The following is a 23,409-nucleotide window of genomic DNA, read 5'->3' on the forward strand; positions in this document are numbered from 1 at the left end:
CACTCTGCAACAAAAATGGCAGCCCCCATAGCCACAAGATGGCGGTGCCCAGTCCCCTTAGCTCTGCTGCTAGAGTGTCTGGGCCTGTTCGCCCCAGGGAGCGGATCCAGCCTTCCCGCTTCACCAGTGTTGCAGTGGTTGGGCCCCTCAGCCCCTCAGGGGTTCTCACAGACCAAGCAACAAGCTGGATCTGCCCCCAGACACAGCAGACAAAGCCCGGACAGCAGGGCTTGGGTGCTTCCTTAGTAAGGTGGTGGCGGGAACACCCCCAGGCCCTGCAAACAGCCAGGACAGCAGGGGATAGGGGCTTCCTTAGTGTGTCAGTGTCGGCGAAGCCCCCAGGCCTGGCAGACAGAGCACACTGCAGGGCATTTGGGCTTCCTTCACATGGCACATGGTGAGGTAGGCAGAGAGCAGACAGCAGGGCTTGGGGGCTTCATCTCCATGGCTGCAGCAAGATCTCCAGGCCCTGCAGAGAGCTGAGAACCATGGGGGTGGGCCTGAGCCATCAGTTGGACATCCCCTGAGAGCTCCTGGATTGTAGAGGGTGCAGGTTGAGCTGAGGGACCCCTGTGCATGAATTTTGTGCACTGAGCCTGTAGTATATATATTTAAAATGAAGCAGATTTTTAAAAATCTGAGAAAACAGCTGCCTTAGGTTTTATGTGGAATGTGGTCACCTTTAAATTGAGAATGGGGAGAAGGTGAGAGAGAGGAAGAGGAGAGATGAGAAGAGAAAATGTGTTCCTGTTATCCTGGTGCCAATAGTGTGGAGGTTTCCAGTCAAGACTCTAAGACTCCGGAGACCTGAGACTTGGGTTCTCAGTACAAGGAGCCTCAAACCATTCAGTTTCTCAAGTCCTTCCCGTTTAGTGGGAGACTTTGTAGATGAGGTGCCCGTGACGCCTTTCTAAAGTACATTGTCAGTTCATGCCATCATATAAGACCATCATTTTATGAACATGAATACTAGAAGTATCTGGTTTTATATTCCACTTACAATTATTTCAACTTATACAAATACTGTGAGGTAGATATCATTTTCTTCAGAGTAGAGATGAGGCCCAGTGAGTTCATTTCAGATCTTAGTAAATGTTATGTGAACGGCTGTCACAGTTTAGAACCTTAAGTTCTTGACCTTTCATTTCCACCAGTGGCTTCTTGCTTACACACCCTGAAACTGTTAGACACACTATCTGATTTATTCCAACACCAGGCCTCTTCTCAGGAACAAACAGATAGAAGACACCATACACTTAATTTTCTGTGTAGGGGATGCAGCAAATGGGACGATTCTGGTTCTTCTTATTTAAGAAACTCAAGTTCAGATCCCTGCCCTGCTTTTACAGGCCACGTGACCTTAAATTCTTCCAGTCCTATTTTTCTGACCTACTCATTGAAGGTAATAACAAATGTCAATTTCATAAAGTGGTTGTGACAAATAAACAAGACAACACATAAGCATGCAGCATAGTACCTGGAAGATGATATGGTCTTAGTAAATATTCATATGCATACTTTTTTAAGGTCTTACTCTAAAAGGTGTTACACACACACACACACACACACACACACACACACACAAATGGATGTTGAAATAGGTGGCTCCTGCAATTCTATAAATATTTCCTACAATGTTAAATAGCCATCTGTATATCTTCTCAAATATAAGGCGTGTGTCCCAGATTCGCATAACAGGTGCTCAGAAAGTGCAAGGTGGAGATTGACGGGATGGAAGATTGAGTGGATGGATTTAGGTAACTGAAAAAAACAAAAACAAAGCAGGTGCCAGGAATACCTCCACCCTCCCTGTCCGGATCAACCGAGAGGTGTGTTGTTACAAAACAAGCAATGAGCAATTACATTCCGATCTATTCTGCTGAGCCTGGGTCAGGCTGAGCACCTGGCTGGAAGGGATTCCTCTGTCAGTCGCACACAATTCCTTCTTCACTGTAGTGCAAATAGCAAGAACCAGGAGGCACGCAGGCTGTTCTTCATTGCATTTTTCTCCCTTTCTGACTTTTTATTTAGTTCTGAATTCAGTGTTTCCATTTGATTTGCAATTATTTTCAGGAGCAAGTTAAGGTATCTGCCCTATATTGGCAGAACATTGTAGGACATTTTGTCCTGCCACAGTCCAGGTGTGGCAGATCTGTACATCATTCTTTCAGTTCAGACTTAAATTTGGACAGTCCAGGAAAGGAACTGTTGTTTATTTATTTATTTATTTTATTTATTTATTGATTAAGGTATTAGATATGTGTCCTTATTCTCCCATTACTCCCCACCTCCCATTCATGCCCCCACTCAGAACTATTGCTTATTGATCCTTTACGAGGTGCAAAGGTCTTCACAAATTAATTCATTTATACAACTCCACGTTTTATGGTTATGATGCTCCATGTTTTATAGTTTAGGGAACTGAGCGTCAGGGTGGTTACATAACTTACCCACGGTCACACAGCTGCTAGATGGCAGAGCCTGGATTGAAGCCTATGGCTGCCCAGCCCCAAAGCTCTCAGCCCTCTTTCTGCTCTGTCCTGCTGTCTTCCGATCACAATGCCAGTGTGTTCTCCAGCTTCCGAGTTGACTGACTATGTTTGTTAGTTTATTTGTTATTTGGCTGAATTAATCCAGTTCTTTGGATGATTGTCTGCTTTCCTTCTAACATAACCATTCTGAAAATCCCACCTTCGGGCTGTCGTTAGCTCAGTTATTAGCTCATGGTGACTGAATGGTGCTTTCCTTCAGACATAAAGATTTTGTTCTTTGGTTTTCAAATTTCTCTTCCTTTTCCACTGTAGGCTTGACAAGTGAAAATTGGAAAAAATAAGTCCTCCCACTTGCCAGTAGCTGTCACTTCCAGTGGTCTGCTCTTGCTCCGAGAATTTCTGTTCGTTCAAGAATGTTTTCTCCTTCAAGTGGCATATCATGTCTCCGGCGTGGTCACGTGCCCTTTTGTTCCATAGGACCTGGCATCTATGGCAGCGATAATTGGTTGCCTGCTGATGTACCCACTGCGGCCACTGAACGGAAGGGGGGAGAAAGAAGAAACTACCACATAGGGTGAACCAAATATAGAAGCACCCCTTCGTATTCCGGTCCTGCATTTACTTCCGTGCCTGATGGAAGTGTGTGGTTCGATCAAAAGAGTCTAGCTGAGGGCATTTTTATATTTTCAATCAAAACCGAAAGAAAATAAGGGTACATTTTGTTTTGCTGAGTAAACAGAGAGCTGAAATAGTGTTTGGAAATGTCAACTAAATGACACGTTCCCATTGACTGGCTCCTTAATTGTAAGGATTATGGTCTTGAGTTTTGCCTGACCTTCAGCTGGCAGGACTGCCTAATGCTTTCACAAAGCCCTGGGGCCTCCATTGATTAATCCATCAACAAATGTTTATTCCAGGACCTGCTCTGTGCCAGGCACTGTTCTGGGCCCTGGGAATAGATCAGTGACTCAGACAAAAATCCCTACTTTCATGGAGCTTACTATCTAACAGAGGACATAGGTGATACGATAAATAATAGTGAAAAGTACGAAGGAGAAAAATAAAGGACAGTAGAAGGATATGAATTACCAAGGAAAAAGTGACTCTGTGTACAGAGCCAAAGAAAGTGACAAAACCAGACATGCAGGTATCTGGGGGAACGTTGTTTGGTTAGAGGGAACAGCAAGTGCAAAGGCCCTGGGGCCTGAGGGCTCCTCCGTGTTGGAAGAGGCCAGTGCAGCTGGAGGAGGATAAATGAGGTGAGTGGCAGGAGGTGAGGTCAGACAGGTGGGGCGGGAGGTGGTAGATCAGTTAAGGCTTCTGGATTGTACGTAGGAGATTTGGCTCTTACCCCGGGGTGAGACACAAAGCCACTGTGCCAGCTTTGAGCAGAGAGTTTTGATGTGACCTGACTAACATTTTAATAACATTTTGCTTGCCACTTTGAGAACAGACTGCAAGGGTTCCAGGACAGAAGCAGAGACCAGTTTGGAGATTTCAGTAATCTCGCAAGAGGCAATTGGTGGCTTGAACCAGGGTCATTCGTGGCAGTCTAGTTCTGGGTTTATTTTGGAGAAAGAGCCAAGAGTCTTTGGGATGGCAGAAAGGAAGGAGTCAGAGATGACTCAAAGACTTTGGCCAGACGGCTGGGAGAATGGCGTAGCCATGAATAAGCTGAGGATCCTAAAGCGGAAGCTGGTGTGAGATGCGCTAAGTGTGAGATGCCTTCAGGTGTTCAGTGGAGCTTGTAGGGCTCCGTGGGTACTTACCACATACTGGGCACTGTCCTAGGCATCCCCTTCCCCTCCCCATGTAATCTCAATCTTCACAACAACCATAGGAAATAGGTGCTATTATTTTTTTTCTCATTTTTTTTAAATTAAGGTATTATATGTATACATACCTACCAATTCCAACCCCCCACTGCCATACATGCCCTCCCTCCCCAGAGTTTTTCATCCATTGGTTATACTTATATGCATGTATACAAGTCCTTCGGTTGACCTCTTATCTCCCCCATATCTCCCTACCCTCCCTGCTGTAATTTGACAGTCTGCTTGTTGCTTTACTGTCTCTGTATCTATCTTTTTGTTCATCAGTTTATAATGTTACTTATTATCCATATATGAGTGAGGTCATGTGGTGTTTTTCTTTCATTGACTGGCTCATTTCACTCAGCATAATGTTCTCCAATTCCATAGGTGCTATTATTATTATTCTCCTTAGGCAGAGGAGGAAACGGAGGCACAGAGAAGTTGAATTATTTCATTTTCTGTGGAGCTAGGAACTGCTGGGCCTGGAGTTTGAACTCAAGTTGCCAGACACCAGAGAACATATGCAGGTGCTTCGTTACCAAACCCATTCATGTATGAGCAGAACTCCCCGTTAGCTCTCCTGAACGAGGTTCCTCTTTTGAAAGGTCACACATTCGTTTTCTAGGATTTTATGGAGCATCCTAGCTTCATGCCAAGGAAAGCCAGATGCTCACAGCCTCAGGTGCACTTTCGTGCTGCATGGGCTGGGGGTGCTATTGCCCCCTTCTGCCATTTTGCTCTGTCCTCACCTGTGCTGAGCACTTCCTACGGTGGTTGTGCTCTCAGACATCCTCCATAAGGCACCAGGTTGCGGGGGAGTGGATCATCTAAAATCTCTGTCAAACAACAAGTTATTTCCCCTGAGTCAGTAAAACTGGCAGGAATAATAGGGTGTACACCTAGTGCTGCTAGAGGTGGGTTGGGTACAGTACCTGGGCCTGAGGTGAGCCCAGCTCTTGGCCAGATGCCAGCTGCCCGTGGGGAGGAGCTCCAACTTAGACCACCCGGCCTCCTGAAAGTGTGCAACTCCCTTCCCCTTTATGACTGGTGGTAACCCGAAGTCCCTCCCCTGTGTAAGTCCCTGTATTGTAGCAGGGGCAGCACCCGATGTCTGACCGGTGGGGTCAGACCAAACCTGGGCTGAGAACCTTGGTACTTGGGTTTTGGCTAGGAAAGAATTCAGAGCAAGACCCAAACCATAAGAGAACATTTATTGGGTAAATTACAGAGGTAGAAAAAGTAATTCCTAGAAGAAATGGGTGTAGCAAAGAAACTCAAGAGGTAAAGGAAGGACCGTTGGAGCTTGGGAGTGAGGAAGCTAATGGTAGCTTGGCCAGGGGGAGGGAAGGGAAAGGCAGGAGCTTCCTGCTGGGAGGGAGAATTCACTGGTCCTCTGTCCTAAGGGTTTAAGGGTGTAGATCTTAGGGACGGTCCCGGGGGAAGACCTCAATAGAAGATTCAGTAGTTTTCCAGGTGTGTGCTTTCAGGGTTGTGGTCTCCGCAGGAGGTGGCAGGGCAGGGGGTCAGTATTCCATGCAGCTGGTCCCGATGTCTCCTGTGGCAGGTTTTGTTGCTTCTCGGGGCCTGGAGCTGACACAGAGGCCTAGATATTATCTCTAGGGAGGAAAGGCCAGGGAGGGAGTCCAAACCGAATGATGAGCAATACTCTAGGGGAGGAAAAGTCACTCCAGGGAGAGTTCCCACCCTACAATTGATTGTCCATGGCTAGGCACCTGGAAGTTTTCACCCAGATGACCTTCTGTACCGGACCCATGTTCTTGCTCTGTTCCTCCTGTCTGTCTGTCTGTCTGCCTACAACACCTACATCTGTCATCATTCCAGGTTACCTGGCTTCCACCCATCGTGGTAAATGAGCCTTTGTTCAATGTTTGGGAGATGGCAATGTTGGTTTCAGGAAACCTCCTGGCCATTATCTTAGTGTTTGTAACTTCTTAGTGAAGAAGTTGATCCACCCAAATCACTTCGTTGGACCAGCTGACCACGATCCATGATTGAACAGGGACCGTGTGAGGAAATGGCCACTATGTATGTTTCTGAAAGATGGGGCACCCACCATGGTCTCAGGACACACGGAGACTTGGGGGAAGGAAAGTAGAGTTGATGAATCATAAAAGGCCTTTCCTCATTCCTGGCTGTCTCTGCCACACCTGGACCCTGGTACCTGGAGAGCTCCTTCGTGTCTGAGGGGTCCGTTTGGGATGATGGATGACCTTGGTCCTGCACCTCAGCTGGACAGACTTCACCCCTGCAGACCTTGCCATGTGCACTCTGAGGTCTGAGCTTCCATCATCCTTGTCCAAGCCTCTGCAAAACAGCTTCCTGCCCGGTTAGCCCCTGCCAACGGAGTCTCCCCTCGCCTTTCCCCACTGGGAGCCAGAGAAATCCTCCCCAAGCACTAATTTCATCATGTCTCCAACATCTCACTAGAAACGCTAGGGGACTCCCCACTTTCCTTTAGATAAAGATAAGCCCTTATCATGGCCTCCGGAGTCCTTCCTGCTCTGTCTTCCTGGCCCCTCCCTGCCTTATCTGGTGTCACAGACCTTGTCAGGCTTTTACCTCTAGCCACTTGGCTTATTTCTGAGTTTGTTTTAAAATAATTTTTCTTTTTGGTTTAAATTTCCATCATAAGGACATTGTACCTACAATTTTGTTGTTGTTGTTTGTTTATTGTCTTCCATGGTATTCCTTACTAGGTCAACCACTGGGAATGCTCTCTAGCAGCACCAAACATACCTTTTGGTTGCTAGCGTGTTGCAATTATACGTTCATTTGTATGACTAATGGACTCCCACCCAACTAGAGTCTAAGGACCATGAGGGCAGGGCCCAGGGCTATTGAATCTTCATTGTCTAACTCAGGGGCCAATAAACTTTTTCTCTAAAGGGCCAAATAGTACATATTTTAGGCTTTGCAGGCCACATAGTCTCTGCTGTAACTGTTCAGCTGGGCTGTTTGAGCACAGAAACAGCCACAGACAGCAGATAAATGAGGGAGTGTGCTCCGAGGGAACCCTGTGGAAGCAGGTGGCAGGCTGGATTTGGCTCACTGGCTGTGGTTTGCCACTCCTGGTCTCACATGGTGCCATCACTCAGTAAGTGGTTAATGTTGAGTGCAGAGTACTCAGCAAATATGAGTTGAACAGTGACCGTGGAATTTGAAGGCTGTATAATCCTATTTCTATTATGGCATGGCAGCCCTAGATCTATACCTATAATTTTCAACTAACCTTTTTAATGTGGTTGCGGTTGTCATTATTTATAACATTTAGGGTTTTTCGGATTATACAAGTAATATACTGCTTATGATAAAATTTTTTGAATGTTTTGGAAGTATATAAAGAAAAAGATATAGTTCTTTAAAATATATATATATATATATATATTTTTTTTTTTAATTTTTTTTTTTTTTTTTTTTTTTTTTTTTTTTTTTTTTTTTTTTTTCAGAGAGGAAGGGAGAGGGATAGAGAGTTAGAAATATCGACCAGCTGCCTCCTGCACACCTCCTACTGGGGATGTGCCCGCAACCAAGGTACGTGTCCTTGACCAGAATTGAACCTGGGACCTTTCAGTCCGCAGGCCGACACTCTATATCACTGAGCCAAACCAGTTAGGGCAAGATCTAAGTTCTTACATATACAGTTTGTGAATGTGTGTGTCTATGTGTGCGCTAACATTCCAGAAATTTCCATCTTTCAGAGACTCATGTATGTTTTCATACCCTTTATTTAGTCCACAAGTTTCAGCACATGCTTTGGACTCTGAAGCCACATACAACAAGCTCAGAAACAACCAACACACTCCCTGGAGTCAGAGAATGGAGGGGCTCTTTTGACAAATACAGTTTATTTCACTTAGAAATAGAAAACCTAGGCATTTCCAATGCAAAGTCTAGTTCATCACATTTTTCTTTCAAGTTTATGTCACATATTGCTCATGGATGGCTTGGCATAGTCCCGCCTTCTTTCCCCTTCCCATGTTCCTGAGCACAGGTTTAGGAGACAGAGGCCCAGGGAGCCACTGTCTGCCCGAAGTCACAAGGCCAGTAAGTGGCAGGGCTGACAGGTGCCTCATTTCTAACCTGGTGTTCTGTTTCTAATTCCAAGCCCCACTGTTGTGTAGTTCATGTTTAGAGGAACTTGAAGAAAAGCCACATTCCAAACACCCAGGAGAAAAGTAAAAAAAAAAAAAAAAAGGAAATGATTTTGTCTCGGGGCAGACTTACTAGCCTCAAATGGTATTTATTACAGGACATGGAGCAGATGCTGTTTCTTTTGTGCTTAAGAAGATATAAACTTTAGCACTTAAGGAGGGTTTACTAGGTTGGATGTAAAGAAACCATTTTCTACAGTGAGAGTTATTATGCCGTGGAAAAGGGTATGAGGGCTAAGTCCCCTTCTAAGGTGATTTAAAAAAAAAAATCTTTATTTTTGAAAGTATTACATGTGTGTGTGTGTGTGTGTGTGTGTGTGTGTGTGTCCCCAATCACTCCCATAGTGATCTTCATAGTGAAGGGTAAATTTTTGCCAACAGCCTTTTTGAAAAGGCTGTCTGTATAGCTGTAATCTTGTGTGGAGGCAGGCTAGGAGCCCTTCCCAGTTTTTAGGTGAAGGTGAGAACATAATCAAGATGACAGTGGTGCCTTGCAGGCTGCAGTTCCATGCCCAGGTAGCTCACTGACTAGGCTTGTTACTGCTTTGCTTTTGCTGCTGCCAATATTGGGTACCATTCTGTTCCAACAGTCCAGTCACAGCAGTGCCTGTGTGTTTCATTTACATAATAAATGTGGTCTTAGCTGATCAGAGAGAAGAGTTTATCACAAATTTGTTCTCTTTTCTCTGAATAAATTGGGTTTAAGAGGTAGACATGGAATTACAGGGAGCTTCAGCGACAAGAACAAGCTGCCCCTGTTTCTTATATGTGCATTCATTTATTCATTCCTGATCAGCAGGCCCAGAAGTTGAGCATAGCAAAGGGTGAGTAGTCAGACATCTAGCTGCTGATTGATACTTTTATTAGTATTGTCATTATAATCAGTAGCAAAACCATTTATTGTGTTCTCAGGACTAAGCCAAGAAATACGGTCTAAGACAGTGGTCAGCAAACTCATTAGTCAACAGAGCCAAATATCAACAGTACAACGACTGAAATTTCTTCTGAGAGCCAAAATTTTTAAACTTAAATTTCGCTTACCGCCACTTCTTCAAAATAGACTCGCCCAGGCCGTGGTATTTTGTGAAAGAGCCACACTCAAGGGGCCAAAGAGCCACATGTGGCTTGCGAGCTGCAGTTTGCCCTCCACGGGTCTAAGACATGGTCCTGGAGCAAGGCCCTGCCCCTGACTGCAGATGTCCTGTTTCTTAGTTGGGAAGGCAGATCATGACCAGGAGTGGTTTACTTACCTCTCTCTCATTAGACGATTAGTTCTGAAGGGACAAAGGCAGAAACAGAGAGGTTAAGAAATAGGTTTTGTCGAGGGACAACATGGGGTTTTGTCCCAGCTCTGTCACTTACCAGCTGTGTGACCTTGGAAATGTTACTGAATCCCATGGAGCTCAGTTTCCCATGTGTGGCATGGAGCTGTTTTCCCTATTCTGCAGAGGAGTTAGGACTATGCAGTATGGCAGCGTGTGCAAGAGGCACTCTGCATTGTGTCTGAGCACTCAATACAAATTCATTCAGTATGTTGAATAAACAAGTAACCTTTGCTATGCCTTGGAGGTCACCAGAATGAAGTTTACCATGCGTCTAGGTCTGACCCTGTATTATTCCTGAAATGGGTCCTTGGTCCATCTGGGAAAGAGAGAGGTCAAACTCCCAAAGTGGCCAAATAGGAGAAGAAAAATACAGGCCTCACCTAGCGACAGATGCGGTACATCCATTGCTTTGTCAATATTGTGCCCACCTTTAGCAAAAAGGAGGGCCCCAATGCCAACTCTGAAGACTTTTGTGATCCTGGCTTTCTCTAACAAAACCTTGTCAAAACAACAAAAATCCCCTTTCCTGCTCCATTGCCACCTTCCCTGTGGCTGGTCTCAGCTTTTTCTCTATGTTCTGTTCTCTGTGTTACTTTTTCTGTGTTACTTTTTCTCCTGATACATTCTCTGAATGTGGCAGAAGTTCTTTCTCTCTGTCCCATGGGGCATCCCTCTGATCTGTCCCCAGACTTCTTGGACCAGGGCAGCCTTGTACCTTCATTTGTTCCTAGATTTAATCCAGGTATCTAGAAGGTTCCATGCCTACAAGGTCCCTGCCCCAATTTCCACAGTGGGCTTAGTGAGTTCTCATAAGAACAGGACTCCTGTTGTTTCAGGCTTGTTGGTGCATGAATCATACGCTTACCCAACCTTATTTAGGTGAAGGGCAGGGCTATTGTAGGAACAGGCACAGGAACAGATAGATACACAAAGGCCTCAAAGGAACCAGAGCTAGGAATTGTCTACAAAACCAAATTTTAGTCTCCAGGGTCCTTCTCCCATCCTCTGTCTTTAAAAAAAAAAATAAATTTTTTTTTATTGATTTCAGAGAGGAAGGGAAGGAAGAGAGAGAGAGACACATCAGTGATGAGAGGGAATCGAGTGGCTGCCTCCTACACACACACACACACCCCTTTACTGGGGACCGAGCCTGCAACCTGGGCATGTGCCCTTAACTGAAATTGAACCCGGGACCCTTGAGTCCACAGGTCAACACTCTATCCACTGAGTCACACCGGTGAGAGCACCATCTTCTGACTTCTACCTGCTTTCTCATGGACCATCCTGGCTGTCAACCCTAAAATGCATCTAGCAACTCTCACACCCTGACTCTTGTCAGTCGCTGAGTTTCTTAAATAGAAAACCCTGGCTGGATTGGCTGTCCCTTGGTTGTCACTGGCAAGGCAAGTGCTTAGGAAGGGTCATGCAGTAACAAGTGCTGCTCTTTCAGAGGTAGTGTCAGAACTGCTCAGTGAAGTCAGCCGTAAAAGTTGACTGTGGTACATTGATTAACAGGGGCTGGTATACCTGGCAGTTGGCTGGGAGAGCCCAGAGTGGACAGCCAAATTAGACTACTTGAGGGACCCGTCCTGTGTACCATCCATGCATGTACTCCTTGTTACCAATGCCCCGAGGTGGCTGTAACCTCCCAGGACTGGGTGAGTTGGGTTCTTGGGAAAGATCTCACCATAGCTATATCTTAGCAGGACATGGGTAGAACTCGCAAAGAATTGAACCAACAGAATTGAATGAAGAAATGATTTCTAGAGAATTAAGGGAGTCAGCAAGATATGGCGAAGCACCCAGGCCTAGCCATCACATGGAGCTGTCACTATCCCCGGTCTGTGGGGTCAGGGGGAAGCCTGGTGGGAACCATGACGACAGAGAAACTCAGCCAGAGCTGGAACTGCAGCAACCAAGTGGGGAGGAAGCAAGGGAATAAGTACTCTGGCCTCCTCTTCCCACCCTCCTGTTGCCTATTCCAGGCGGAAGCCAGAGGGCAAGAGAGCTCAGACAATGTGGTCCCTAGAGAGCAGGGAGTGGAGACTGGATCTGGGAGCCAAAGGAGACTGCCAGGCACAAGAGCGTGAGGCTGAAGCCCAGCCTTGGCATCCATACAAGCAGCAGAGAGGAATGGAGAAGGCATTGCCAGCCATTGATGGTGTGGGCTGCAGCACAGAGAGAAGCAGGAGAGCATTTACATTACAGCCATGCAACTGACACGGTTGGGATCGGCATTGGCCTGTTTTGTTGAAGATGAAGGAATGTTTGAGAGAAGAGGCTGGGGGAGTTCCAGGGGGATCCAATTTACATGCCAGTTGTTTATTAACCAGGATGTTATAGCAGTGAGGATGGTCAAAAGATTATAAATAGCAAAAAATAGACTTTTTATACCACCTGAGAATGAGGCAGGAAATCCATGTTTATACATGTTTATGATTAGAATACTAGCTGCTCTGATAGATGGAGGACTCAGATGGCTCTATATTTTGTTCTCTCCATTATCATCATCATAGCTCTAGCAATTTGGGGATAATACCTCTCACAAAATATGAATAGTCTGACCAAGCCCAGCTGAGGCACTATCAAAGATGATTTGCACATTTGTTTTTCAATGTGGGGTTCCTGGAACTCCTGCATCAGTATCACTTAAGTTGGGGAGAGGTGGGTAGAGGGCGAAAACGCATTTCTGAACCCCACTCCAGACCTAGTGAATAGACCTTATTTTAAAACTAGAGGATCGTTGCATGATTTGTGCAAGAATAGGCCTTCCTTCCCCTGGCTTTCCTCCAGACCACCCAGGAGTCACCAAGTCCTCACTCGCGGCTGGAGCACCACTCCTGTAGCTCCCTCTTGCTTACCCCCCCCCCCCCCCTTCCATAGCAGGCATCCCACCTGGCCGCTCCATGCCTGCATATGCAAATTAACCCACCATCTTTGACTGGTTAAATTTGCATACTCACTCCTGATTGGCTGTGGGCATAGTGGAGGTATGGTCAATTTACATGTTTGTCTATTATTAAGTAAGATAAGGACAGAGGTGCTTCTAATACAAATTGAATTTTGAGAACTATTAATTTAAGGACACTTTTCTGATTCCTTTTAGTGGCTATCTAGGCAGGGGTTGAACTCTAACAGAGTGATAAATAAAAATGTGATGAAGATCTAGCCCAGCCGGTTCTTAATTTAGAATCATCTAGAGAACTTTAAAAACATCCTGATTCCCAGCCCTGCTCCTACCTGAGAGGTTCTGATTTAACTGGTCTGAGGTAAGGCCTGGAGGTATTTTTGTTTTAATTCCAGGTGGTCCTGATGGCCAGCCAGGTCGAAGAACCTCTAAGCTTGAACTCTGAAGGGGGAAAAATGAGAAATGGAGACAGCTCCATTGAACCGGCTTTTCTGAGTTCTGCCCCACGCAGTTCAAGGCTGAGAATAATTGCTCTGGAAAAGAAAGTAGCGTCCAGTGTGGAAAAAGAAAGTGGAGGCCTCAGTGAGTAATGAGGAAGGAAACCAGAGAAGACCAAGGATGATGTAACCTGAGAAGGTACCGCAGTTCTGGAAAGGTCTTAAAGGAGTCCACACTCTCTCCAAGGCTCCCAGGAGTTGGAAACTTTGGAGCTTTGTGTGAGAGGAGCAGTCTGAGGAGTCCCATGGGAGTGTGTTGGCCTTCAGGCCGCCTGCCCGCCTCCCCCCAGGCCTCCCTTGCCTGCGTGTATTGCTAGTGTAGGTTTGGTGCATTTTAAAAAACCCCTCCACCTTTTATTTATATATTTTTTACTTTTTAAGAAAAAACAGTCTGAAATGGAAATGGAATAAATGGGCTTTCATTCTCTCTCCTGTTCCATCATCTTCCAACTTAGGACTCAGCCATTCATCCTTGCATCTCTGCCATTCCCCCAGCACTCGCTGAGGACCTAAGGTAGGGGTGTCGAACTCAATCAGAGAAGGGGCCAAAATCTAAAATCCAGCCTAAATCGCGGGCCGAATGGTTTACTGAACAGTCATAAACTGTCATTGTGATGGAAACGCAGCGGAGTGCAGTGATGACAGCGCGGTGTGGGCCACATTGCAAGGCCTGGCGGGACGGATTTGGCCCGCGGGCCTTGTGTTTGACACATGTGACTTAAGGCATGCACATCCCAAGGAGAGCTGCAGTGCCTGTTCCCCCAAAGGCAGGAGATGCGAGTGGCCTCGGAGGGAAGCTGATTCACCGGGTGAAGGTGGCAGGGAGAAGCGGGGGAGTCCCCCTGAGTGCTGAAGAGCTGGTCAGGAAAGGAAAACAGCCTTCATTTCTCTCCTTAAAAAAAAAAGAAAAGAAAAAGAAAAAGAAAAAAAAAAATCCTTCTAATTCTTCTAAAGCCATTTCTATCCCCAAGAGGATAAGGAATATTTTGGATGCCAAGCAGGGAGGATTTATTATTTTTTTTCTTAAATGGGTGGGTCAGAACTCTGCTTATTCCTTTTCTGAGAGCCCCGGAAGGTCTCCTGGCTTATTCCTCTCAACGTCCTTCGCCCGCTCTGTGGCCCCAGCGGCCTCCGGCTCTTCCTGGGTGCGGGGTGTTTTCTGTAGCGAGTGGATTCTCTTAGGACTCACCCAAGGCCTCGGATCTAGTGCATGCTAATGTGTGCATCTGTGCAGGGAGCCTGTTTGCACTGTCCAGCTCCAGCCCTGATAAGATGATCTGATGATCTGATTATCAGCTACTCTCCCCGTTTCTTGTAAGGAGGGTCCCTCCCACCCACTTGCTGATGGGCAGTGGGTGGTAGCATCTCTGGAATGTTCCCGTGTGGATGATCATTTGGAAAACTGTGAACAGGAACGAAATTGGAACATCCACTGTTCAGCTCATCTGATTATTTAACTTTTGTTGAAAATAAAACAGACCCCAAAAGACATAGCTTCTCTCTCCCACAGGGTTACAGGAGCTCGCTAGGTTGTGTCTCCTGATCTCAGGATCTGGTCTGAATCATCCTGCATAGGCTGTCTAGCCTCGGCCTGAGATTCCCCAGGGAAAGGAAATGCCGCCCTTCCTGAGTCATCGCAGTGTCAGAAGCGTTTCGATGGTTTCCCTCGATGACCACCTTTTCCCGGGGCAGGTCCTGGAGCAGGCCTCGAGGACAGCCCAGCCCGTTCTCTCTGGAGCCTGTGCACATCTGCACACCAGAGGAAATGAGATGCGCATCAGAAGATTGTTGTGGGCATCCAATGGGATTATTCAACGAATACCTCCTGGTTGAAGGCCATCATAACAGGTGTAGGGAGCAGAGATAATAGGTACTGGCCCCGATCCGACCCTTCAACTCTGTGGGACAGACAGATGGACAAATGTAGTTTCTCTGCCTGGCAGACTTCTCCCCACTTTGGTGGTCAGCCTGCCTTTGGTGTCCCACACTCAGCCCCCCATCAGCAACAGGGTCACAGCTGGCCCCTCCACCTGCCAGCTGCTGACCTGCCACTCCTCTTCAGCCTCCTCCTCCCCACATCCCCTGAGCCTGTCCCGCCTCTCACCTGCACTTGCATCCACTCAGTCTCTTTGCTCTAGCAGTGCCATTAGCTGTCACCTGCAACACTTTCCCTTGCCCAGCTGGATGCTGAGGTCAGGCACGTCAGTTTGTCCTTTGCACCTGTCCCGGGACTAATGGTCATTGTTGTGGGTAAATTAAGTACCAAACTGCAACCCTGGTCTCAGCAGAGCTGGCCTCCCCATTAGTCCTGCTGGGCCTTTGTGGGGCCTTTCTTTCTTCTTGTGAATTCCCTGGCACACCGTCCCTGTTCTTCGTATGCTCTGCCCACTATGTCCCCGCTTATGGCAGAGAAGCCGACCACCGCTGTCCCTGAGGACTCAAAGCTGCCCTGAGTCCCCCATGCACCCTCTCTGACCTTCTCCGAAGAGGCCCACTCTCCTCCACATGCTCCCAGTGTCATTCCTTTTTCTGGTCCCCCTCCCCTTTGTTACTACTGCAGTCACCGCTTAGCAATCAGCAAACACCTACCAAAAACCTACCACATGTGATTTAGGCAAACAGAAGTACAAGAGGCGATCCAGCCAGTAGTTGAGCCTCACCCTATGAACAAGGAGGTCATGGTTTGATTCCCACTCAGGGCACAGGCCCGGGTTGTGGCTCCATCCTAGTGTGGGGCGTGCAGGAGGCAGCCAATCAATGATTCTCTCTCATCATTGATGTTTCTCTCTCTCCCTCTTCCTCTCCCTTTCTCTCTCTCTCTCTAAAATCAATAAGAACATTAAAAAGAAAGAGAGAGATGATCCCAATGCTTGAGGAACACACAGTCTGTAAAATGGAAGGAGCAAATGCACAGGAACCCACTCTCTGACACACAGGTTCCCCTGGTAACTCTTTATTCTTGACTTTTAAACCCTGTTGGGTCCACTGTTACTGCTCTTTGGTAACAAATGGTAAGCTTCTCCCTATTCCTATCTGCCAGTGTGTGTTTCTTGGCATCTTGAAGGGGTTCAGGAATCTGGAGAAGTGGCTGCGTGTAGATTAATCAAGAGTCCAGAGACAAAACATAATTTTGGAAGGCATTTTGGGGAGCCAGAGAAGACTTAGTTAAAGGAACCATGTTCTCCTGTCTGTCAGGACTCCTTGCTTTTTATTAACACAAATTGTCCTAAGGTGAGGTAAATACGATATACACATCGAAGGCCAGGTTTAGTATACAGAGGCATTGTTGGATTTGGGAGAAACTGCTATGGCTGTTCAGGTGTTTGGCCAGTAGGAGGCAATAACATGTAGATTGAAATGCCCTCAGCTGTCTGGCAGCAAGCAATCATTTATGCATCCTTTTCAGGTTTGAGGGAATGCCCTCAGCCATTTCTAAATGATTCAGCCCTGCTGACATGCTGGAATTGGCTTCTGGTACTGTCCTTCCCACCCAGTCATCCCAGCCCTCTGTAAAGCCTCCTCTGCTCCCGTGTGTTCTGGAACATTCTGTGACCCTCCACCCATGCTCAAGGCTGCCCCACTCCCTGGCTCCCTGTGCAGGCCCCTGACTGGCCTTGGAGGTCTTAGCGGGGACCCTCACTGAGTTCCTACTCTTCTGGGCCTGTGGGGGGTAACCTGGAAACACTTGTGCAGGCTTGGTGCTGGGAAGGGAGTTAAGGAGACTCGCCCACACCTGCCATGCCTCTGATCTGGTTCACAGAAAGCTTGTGCCTTAGTGGGACTGTCCCTGGAGGATTTGAGAGGGGAGAGGGAGGCCGTCAGAAGTAGAGCAGAGGAGAGAGTTCGGGGTGGGCAGGAGACAGCTGACGGGTGCTGTAGCCCCATGCTTGTGTCCCACAGATCATTGTCACCTCCAACAAGCAGCTCCTCCTCCCTCCTCAGTGACAATTCACTGGGCCACAGTGGAAATGGCCCTTTGAGGTCTCACTGAGGATTTTTTAATCATGGAAGGCCTTGGTCTTTGTCTGCATCTTTCCTTTTCTCTTGAGGCAGGTGCCACACTGGTGATTCTCCTCTAGCCAAAGCTTGCGTGCGCTCTCTCTCTCTCTCTCTCTCTCTCTTGATTTCAGAGAGGAATGGAGAGGGAGCCATGGAAACATCAAAGGTGAAAGAGACTCATCGATTAGCTGCCTCCTGCATGCCCCCTCACCCATCCCCCGGGATCGACCCCACAATCTGGGCATGTGCCCTGACCAGGAATTGAACCATGACTTCTTGGTTTGTAGGCCAACATTCAAATGCTGAGCCATGCCAGCTGGGCTCATTCTCTCCTCTTTTTTGATGTGACCCCAGACTATTGATTCTCCCACAGCTCCGCCTGGTCTTCCAGCTTCTCTCCTCCTCCTCCCATCCTCCAGAGTGGCTCCGGGCCTCTTTCATCCAGGGCAGGGGCTGCTGATGGCTCATGTGGGGAGCTTTGAAGTCTAAGAAGCTGAGCATAAGCTGTGGCTCTGACACTCATTTATCAGATGACCTTGCACATGTCACTTGTCTGAGTTTTCATTTTCCTGTGTGTAAGGTGAGAACAATGCATACCTGGTAGGGTTAGGTGGGAGTCAGCAATGCTGTTGTAGTCATTTGCAAACCTGCTCTGTCAGGCTTTTGCTGTATCTGAGTACACGTTTATCGCTGTTTATTTGAAATTGGCCTTTCTACTGTTTTTAAATCAACTTCCTGGGAAACCAATTTAGTCTTGTCCTAAATAATCATATCCACAAAATCATGTATATGAAATGCTGGTCATATTTCCCTAGGGCCCATTAAACACAAATTGACAACAATTAAAATAAAAACACTCATCTGTATTATATCCTTCCGATAATTCTGGGTACCACAGGGCTACCTGCACTGGAGTGCGCATCTCTTATGTAAGTCTCCCCCACCGTGCCTGACCACAGAAAGTATGAGAACAAGCTGACTCTTTGATGTTACTATGCCTCCTTGGCTAACTGCTCGTCTGTAGTTCCAACCTCATTTCTGCTCCCAAGCTCCAGTTCTGGATCTCGGGCCTCTATAAGATATTTCTGCCTGTCAGTTTAGTCTCATTGAAAGGTCGGCCTGTTTGCTTTTCCTCCCTTGCCCCTCATTTCCCAATGACCTGAGCTCTGGCCCTTGACATTGTCTTTTAGTTTCCCCGGACCTTCCCACATCAGCGCTCACAGCTTGCGCTTCTTCCTTCCGGAATCTTGCACGTGTCCTTCCTTTTCCATCCTCTCGCCTGCCTTTGTGGTCCAGGCTTTCCTGCCCAGATCAGCCGGGTGAATGCCCCCTGGAAGGACACATCCCCAGTGATACCGAAGGACACACCCCTAGTGGTTCTTAGAAACCGTCAGGGAGTTTCCACTCTGTACAGCGAGCGGAGTGCGTTATAGCTGCTGAAGTCAGACTACGTGGGTTTGTGACCTCACCGGCCCTCACTAACAGTGTCACACGGGGCACCCTGCTCGGTGTCTGAGCCTTCGTTTTTCCTTCTGTAAAGGAAAGTAGTAGAGACCCTGTTAGGATTAAAGAAGATACTTTATGTAAAGCAGTTATCCTGGAACATAGTGAGTCCTCACTAAGTGGTAGTTATGATTAGTCTACGATTAGTCCTCTGCATATCAGGTCATCTTTAAGCCGGCCCCCTACTATCCTTTCCAGGGAAACCTTGCTCTTTCCTTACTCAGTCCTGTCTTCACAGGCTGCTTGTCTCTGCCTCAAGCCTTTGTAGAGAAGTGTTGTTAAGCCTTACTGAGCTTCCATTTCTCTAAATTTATCGAAGTCTTGCACATCCTCCTAATCCCATCTCAGCTTCTGTAAGAATTCTTCCTCAGCTGCACTCATGCTGCCCTTCCTTCCTCTAAAATTTGATTTTTCTTTTTTCTTTACACCATTTAACATAAACTGCATTACACTGTTCTTTTTCCCTCGATTTCCAATATGACTCTGTATCTATATCTTGTTTTCCTAAATAGATGGTGAGTTTCTTGATGTGAAGGCCTATTTGGAGGCCTGCAAAGCATGTAAGACAGTAGCTGTGGGCTGGATCTCTTCAGTTCATGCCCTGATACTATTACTCACGAACCGTGTGACCTTAGCAAGTTACTTAATCTTGATGTGACTCAGTTTCTTTATCTGTCAACAGGTGAGAAGAATAGTACCTAGTTGTGTGGGTTTAAATGAGTCAATACACACCACAGCCACTTAACTGATTGAATGCATGTACAATAAAATTCTCAGGTCCTAGCCGGTTTGGCTCAGTGAATAGAGCATCACCTGCCGACTGAATAATTTGTTTCTGGTCAAGGGCACGTACTTGGGTAACAGGCTCAGTCCCTAGCCCTCGTCAGGTGTGTGCAGGAGGCAATTAATCAATGTGTGTCTCTCTCACATCGATATTTGTCTCTCCTCCTCCTTTCCACTCTCTAAAAATTTTTGGGAAAATATCCTCTGGTGAGGACTAACAATAACAACAACAACAAAAATAAAGTTCTCAGAATGCCTGGCATAAAGTATTCAATAAATGTTGTTGTTATTGATATTACTAGAGGCCCAGTGCACAAAATTCATGCAAGGGGCTTGGTCCTCACAGCCCCAATTTCATTCAGACGGTCATCCAGAAGGTCATCCAGATGGTCATTCTGCTCTTCGGTCTAATTAGCATATTAGCTCTTCATTATATAGGACTAGAAGCCCAGTGCATGAAATTCATGCAAGGGAATGTGAGTCTCTCAGCCCAGTCTGCACTTGTGACCCCTCAAAGGATGTACGACTGCCCTAAATGGGCAGTCAGACATCCCTCTCACAATCCAGGACTGCTGGCTCCCAACTGCTTGCCTGTCTGCCTTCCTGATTGTCCCTAACTGCCTCTGCCTGCCAGCCTGATCACTCCCTAAACCAGGCGTCTTCAAACTACGGCCCGCGGGCCACATGTAGCCCGCAGAGGAGTCTGATCCGGCCCGCCAGGTTTTTTGGGCAGTGAGCACAGCCGAGGTGTTACAGTAGGAATTAGTAGTTCATATAGTCCGGCCCTCCAGCTCTCTGAGGGACCGTGATCTGGCCCCCACTTTAAAAAGTTTGAGGATGCCTGCGGCCTAAACCATTCCCATGCCAGCCTGATTGATGCCTAACTGTTCCCTTGCCAGCCTGTTTGCCCCTAACTGCCCTCCCTTGCAGTCCTGGTCCCCCCAACTGCTCTCCCCTACAGGCCTGGGTCCTCCCAACTACCCTTAACCTACAGGCTCAGTCACCCCCAACTTCCCTTCTCTGCCGGCCTGGTCATCCCTAACTGCGCTCCCTTGCAGGATTGATCACCCCCAACTGCCCTCCCTTGCAGGCCTTGTCTCTCCAAACTGCCCTCCCCTGCTGGCCATCTTGTTGTGGCCATTTGTGTTCACATGGGAGCAGCCATCTTGTGTGTTGGAGTGACAGTCAATTTGCATATTACACTTTTATTAGGTATTATTATTACTAATCCTGATGCTTCCTCCCATCACTAGTCACAAAATTTTATGCTTATAAATGTTATAAATTATAATAAAGTAATAAATATTGTTGATGGGTGAATATTTCCCCTCCAGTACTCTTTTTCAATTTTCTACTAGTCTGTTTTTTTTGTGTGTGTTTTTTTACATGCATACTAGCAGGAAATTTGAAAGTATCCTTTTATTTAAACCCAAAGCAAAAAAGAAGTCCCATGGTTGAAATAGCTTTTAATGTCAAATGGAAGAAATTGACCAAGACGTTGAGAGAAACTATTTTTCCTTGTTACTAAATTTGAAAGGAATTTATTATAAGATTATTTATGGGGCAGGATGCTGGTGGAGGGGGGAGCTCATTCTTCTAAAACCTACTTAACATGTTGTGATTAGGAAGAAAAAGTTTCCATGAAACACAGGAACGGTATCAAATTACCCTGGCAGCCCAGGGGGACTAGGTCAGCAGGGAGGAGGATTACACAGTGAGATCTTTGTACCTGCCCCTACTTCAGAGACTCTGTTGGGAAACCAAAGAGTAAGATTGGTGGTGCACACAGAAGGACCAGTGTAGCCCAGAAACTGAAGTCTGAAATTACCTCTTACATCATAGGTGCATTTTTGTCTTTAGGAAGTGGTGCTGTCAGTAATTTATTGTAATTGCAATAACCAGATCATTAAACTATGTCTGCAGAGAGCATGGAAAATACACCTGTCCTTTACATGACACTGTAGCAAATAATATTTTAGATTTTAAAAAACACATACTTGTGCTACCTTTCATACAATTTCCCATACATGCATTAGGTATTTTGTTACACACACACTTTGTCATTCCTTCAGACAGTGAGAGCCTACCCAGATGCACTCAGTTGTGGAGTAAATAAGCATGGTGGTGACAGGAAGCTGGTATAGAGAATTTTTTTTTTAGATTTTCAGATAATTCTTTAACAAATGGTAATAAAACATCTTGGGATCTGAAGAAAGTCTCATCATAGGTTAAAAAGTTTTAAGATAAGAAGTAGGAATTATAAGGGGCATTTCTCTCAGTGGAAGTCAGTTAACAGACTATTATTAGGCCCTGGGAATTAATATATTTACAAATGATATGGTGAAGTGACTTCATAATGTAATATCTAATTTTAAAAAGATCTTCACCCTAGAATATGCCTTTTTATCTTAATTTTTAAAAATTGATTTCAGAGAGGAAGGGCGAGGGAGAAAGAGATAGAAACATCAATGATGAGAGAGAATCATTGATCGGCTGCCTCCTGTGTGCCCCACTCTGGGTATGGAGCTCGCAACCTGGGCATGTGTCCTGACCAGGAATCAAACTGTGAATTTTAGATATGTATGTCCAAATTATTGACAGATAAGAAAGAATTTTACAAGAGAAAATAATCAAGAAAAATTTGAAATAGAAATGTTAGAAAAGAAAAACAGAGTCATTAAGATGCAAAAAGAAAAACACCTTAACAAACAAGTAGACTAAATATAGCTAAAGAGAGAATTAGTGAATTGGGAGATATATCAGAGGAACTCACCTAGAATAAAATATGGAGAGTTAATGAGACATAAAATGTGAGAAAGGATGTAAGTCGCAAAGATTTGAGGCGTATCTAGTTAGATCCTCAAAGGAGAGAATAAAGGGTTTATGGAAGGTCCATATGTCATCTTATAAGACACCCTTTGTTATTTTTGTCAGAGATTAATACTGGATGAGGTAAACCTTGGGACATTTATCTATTTCTTATTTCTTGTTTTAATTTTGTTTAGTATTATTCACACTCATTTATCTACATTAGTGTGTCAAACTAAAGTTATGACTAGACAAGCCACACCTAGAATGCCTGACACTTCCAGGGTGTCCTTCTCCAGCACCCGGCCACAGCTGATTGGGCAGGGGTGAGCATTTCACTCAAGGATGGCTATTCTAGAGGCTTGTCGTGACATGGCCTGATAGGAAACATTGAGCTGAATCACTCAGATTCTATCTCTTGAGCCTTTGAAGTAGGAACTGATTAAGTAACAGAAGTAGCTAAGATTGAAGGTAAATCTTATTATTAATAATGCACTACAATGTTCACTAATGACTGATTATTATAACCGTGTTGCATTCATTTCCCTTATGCGCCTTCCACTCAGTCGCACCATTTCTCTCCACTAATACTAGTAGCGAATATTTTAGCAGCCGATTGCCACATCATTAGTCTTGTACTGATTTGTTTGGTATGCGCAACAGGAAATATTTCGTCATCAGGGAGGCTGTGATGATCCATGTGCAAACTCAAGTGATAGTTGAACAGAGACCATACGTTAGGAGGGGCCACGGTATAGAAAAAGCTATGCAGAAAGAAGTAGACGAAGAAGCCAGGAGGGGGAGATAGAAAAAGTCTGATAGGTCAAATGTGGCTGATTGATGGCAAATATTAAAACGCCGAATTAGTCTCAGCTACAGACGCTTGCTGCCACAATTCCCTAGAGCTGTCTGGAACCCATTTCTGGTTCCAGCATGGCCAAGCTATGCCACAACTCTGGATCTTTCGGAGCCTGTTGGTTCAACTTCTTTTGGTTTCTAGATTATTTTTATCCTTCCAGTGAACCATCTGTATAGGAGGCAACACAAACAAGTCTTTGTTCATTGGAAACAGAAAGTCTTAAGAAACATAGTCCAGATTCAGTTAAGC

The 23,409-nt window shown here is 45.9% G+C and overlaps 1 protein-coding gene across 2 annotated transcripts in view; it reads left to right on the top strand.

The window, feature by feature from the left end:
• ENDOD1 (endonuclease domain containing 1) overlaps window positions 1-23,409 on the top strand; it is a 36,390-nt gene that overhangs the window by 4,522 nt on the left and 8,459 nt on the right. The gene's annotated exons all lie outside the window — the stretch shown is intronic.

Source organism: Pipistrellus kuhlii, unplaced genomic scaffold (genome assembly GCF_014108245.1).
Source record: "Pipistrellus kuhlii isolate mPipKuh1 unplaced genomic scaffold, mPipKuh1.p scaffold_m20_p_9, whole genome shotgun sequence".
Classification (NCBI taxonomy): Eukaryota; Metazoa; Chordata; class Mammalia; order Chiroptera; family Vespertilionidae; genus Pipistrellus; species Pipistrellus kuhlii.